Source organism: Eriocheir sinensis, unplaced genomic scaffold, assembly GCF_024679095.1.
Source record: "Eriocheir sinensis breed Jianghai 21 unplaced genomic scaffold, ASM2467909v1 Scaffold1385, whole genome shotgun sequence".
NCBI classification, from domain to species: Eukaryota; Metazoa; Arthropoda; class Malacostraca; order Decapoda; family Varunidae; genus Eriocheir; species Eriocheir sinensis.
The window spans coordinates 12,088-16,116 of record NW_026110723.1 but is presented as its reverse complement, the minus strand read 5'-3'; positions in this window follow the sequence as shown (position 1 = coordinate 16,116).

Below are 4,029 nucleotides of genomic sequence, written 5' to 3'. Positions count from 1 at the left end.
GTAATAGACAGCATCACATCCCGTCTTGAAATAAGCAGTCAGCGTCTTCAAATTACTTGGCTATCCTCTTGTTCGATAATAGGTTAATCCACGCTTTTTCATTTAACCAATCACTCCACGAAACAACGGTGTAATGATGTTTTTTTATTATTATTCTATCTCCGTAATAGACAGCATCACATCCTGAAATAAGCAGTCAGCGTCTTCAAATTACTTGGCTATCCTCTTGTTCGATAATAGGTTAATCCACGCTTTTTCATTTAACCAATCACTCCACGAAACAACGGTGTAATGATGTTTTTTTATAATTATTCTATCTCCGTAATAGACAGCATCACATCCTGAAATAAGCAGTCAGCGTCTCGTAATTATTAGGCTACCGTGTCGTTCTTTTAATAATCCACGCTTTTTCATTTAACCAATCACTCCACGAAACAACGGTGTAATGATGTTTTTTTTATTATTATTATTCTTTCTCCGTAATAGACAGCATCACATCCCGTCCTGAAATAAGCAGTCAGCGTCTCGTAATTACTAGGCTACCATCTCGTTCTTTAATAATCCACGTTTTTTTCATTTAATTAACCAATCACTCCACGAAACAACGGTGTAATGATGTATTTTTATTATTATTATTCTTTCTCCGTAATAGACAGTATCACATCCCGTCCTGAAATAAGCAGTCAGCGTCTCGTAATTATTAGGCTACCATCTCGTTCCTTAATAATCCACGCTTTTTCTTCAACCAATAGCACAATGAAACAATAGTAGATACATCCTAACCTAACTATACATACATACATAGATACATACATCCTTACATACATACCCATATATATTTATTACCTACCTACTTACTTGTGTACACCTATAGACCTAACTATACATAGATACATACGCAAACTATATTAGGCTGTCTATTTATCCATGCATTCGAGAGTAGCTAAAGTTTAAGTCTAAAGAGAATAGTTCAAATGAATAGTTTAAAGAAGTAGGATGTTTTTTCTTCTTTTTTTCTTTCCCTCTTTCCTTCTTTTCAGCAGTGTCTTTCCTCATCTCCCTTCTTCCATAATCATCTACCTTCCCTTCTCTTCTTGTTTTCTCCTTTACATCCCTCCTTCTTCCACTCCTTCCTCTCTTTATCCCTCCATATCTATTACAAAACAAGGGTAATAGTTTTTTCCTCTCGTTCCGTGCAGATCTTAATTCCCGACCAGTACCGCAAATATATCATCCGCTGACGACGTTCTTCTGTTATTTTCAGCGTTCTCTCTTCCCCAGTCTCTTGTTTACAGCAGGGCAGAGACTTTTCGAGGAACCTGCTCTTTTTTTGTTTGCCCATCACACAACGCAACACGGAAACATGCTATCAACTCTCTCTTAATCACCAGTTAATGTTTGTCCTTTGCACATATACAAGCCATCTCCAGCATCCTTCCTCTTTGTATCGCATCTCCCATACTCCACACATGTCCAAGGCATCTCCGCAGCATCCGTTCTCTTGATATACCCAGCATCTCCCATACCCCACACGTCCAAGGCATCTCCTCAACATCCGTTCTCTTGATATACTCAGCATCTCCCATACCCCACACATGTCCTAGGCATCTCCTCAGCATCCGTTCTCTTGATATAACCAGCATCTCCCATACCCCACACATGTCCAAGGCATCTCCTCAGCATCCGTTCTCTTGATATAACCAGCATCTCCCATACCCCACACATGTCCAAGGCATCTCCTCAGCATCCGTTCTCTTGATATAACCAGCATCTCCCATACCCCACACATGTCCAAGGCATCTCCTCAGCATCCGTTCTCTTGATATAACCAGCATCTCCCATACCCCACACATGTCCAAACCATTTCCAGCACCCTTCTGATATACCCAAATTAGTTCCTAGAGATTCACAAGAAAAAAAAAAGTTTAAGAAATGATCAAATATTATTGTAAAAAATATAGAGGTCCCGTAAATTTGATAATCACGAAAGTTATTCCTATTTTTTTTTTATTCTTATTTTTCTCTTTCTAGGAGATAAAGAAGAGGAGAGGAGAAGGAGACGGAGAAGCGACGGAAAAGTAAGTGTGATGTTGACTTGTAGAGGAAAGAGGACCAGGGAGGATAGGGAGAGAGTGGGAGAAGGGAGAAGAGCAGGAGGGAGGGATGAAAAGAGAAAAAAAGAAGGGAAGGAAGGTTAAAAAAATATGGAAGAAGGGAGATAAGGAAAGGCAGACATGAAAGGAAGGAAAGAAGAGGAGGAAAATTAAATATGAACGTGAGGAAATAGAAGGAAGGAAGGGAGAAGAGAGGAAAAGGGAGGAGAGAATGGAAGGAGAAAGTAGAAGAGGGAGGAAAAAAAGATTAGAGATGGGAGAAGAGGAATGAAGAAAGGTAGTTCTCTTCGACCGACCGCCGCGACCCATTCCAAGGCCTTCCGCCGCTATAGGACAGAAACTAAATATGAATAAGAGCTTTTGTGTTTCTAGGGACTTCACGTAAACACTCCCAAGCTTCCCATGTGACCACTGGATAATTTTGGGGTTTCCTGTGACCGTTGTGAGCACTTACACGTTCTCTTCGACCGACCGCCGCGACCCATTCCAAAGCCTTCCGCCGCTGTAGGACAGAAACTAAATATAAATAAGAGCTTTTGTGTTTCTAGGGACTTCACGTAAACACTCCCAAGCTTCCCATGTGACCACTGGATAATTTTGGGGTTTCCTGTGACCGTTGTGAGCACTAACACGTTCTCTTTGACGCAGCATTTTTTTATTTTTTTATTTATTTTTACAGCAAAGGAGACAGCACAAGGGCACAAATAAAGAAACAATAAAAAAGCCCGCTACTTGCTGGTCCTGTAAAGAATCCGAAGAGGTGGCCGAAGGAGTAGTCAATTACGTGAGAAGAGGTGTCCTGATACCTTCCTCTTGAATGAGTTCAAGTCGCTATATTTACGCCCGGAAATTAATGCTGGCGCGTTCTCTCTCTCGCCCCACTGTCACAATTGAACACCACCAGAACGTAAGGAGTCTGCAAAAGGCCGGTGGGTCTATACGAGGCAGCTCCTGTGAACCTAACCCCACCGAAACTCACCATCCATGCATGAATGTATACCTAACGTTTTATTTCTTGATCTGTCGCATTGGCACCCACAGCAAGTCAGTTAGTCAGTTTCATTTTTAAGTCATTCAGTCAGTCAGTTTTATTTTCATTTGTCATTCCTTTAGGTAGCTAGTTTTTGCCCTCCCATTTTTCCTTCTGGCTCGTTTTAAATAGCTGAATTTTCTATAATCGTGCACTGGGTTTTTTCTTCTTGTAATTACGTGAAATTTAGATAAAGATTGATAAAGAAAAGCGATTAAGGAAAGCAAAAGAAAGAAAAATGGAGCAGAAACGATTAATTTGATTTTAGAATTGGAGAGAGAGAGAGAGAGAGAGAGAGAGAGAGAGAGAGAGAGAGAGAGAGAGAGAGAGAGAGAGAGAGAGAGAGAGAGAGAGAGAGAGAGAGAGAGAATGTAATGTTTCCTGGCGTCGCTTTTCGCGTGTGTGTGTGTGTGTGTGTGTGTGTGTGTGTGTGTGTGTGTGCAAATGAATCACAGCGTAAGACACGTCGCTGGACTTGGAGGTAAACCGTGAAGAGAAGGGAGGGAAGGGAGAGAGAGAGAGAGGGAGGGAGGAAGGGAGGCATGCAGGGAGAGAGAGAGAGAGAGAGAGAGAGAGAGAGAGAGAGAGAGAGAGAGAGAGAGAGAGAGAGAGAGAGAGAGAGAGAGAGGACGGGAGGCTGGGAGATGGGGAAGGAGAGAGAGGGAGTTGATGGATATAAGTGTGGAGGAAGAAGAGGGAGGAAGGGAGAGAAAAGAGAGGAAGGGAGGGTAGAGAAAAAAATGATAAAGGGAGAATAAGATTAAATAAATGAACCAGACACATTTAGAAGAAGATTAAGAAGGAAAAAAAAGGAGAAAGAAATGGAAGAAAGGGAGAAGATGTGAAGGAGATGGAGGAGAGGAAAAGGGAGGAAGAAATGGAAGA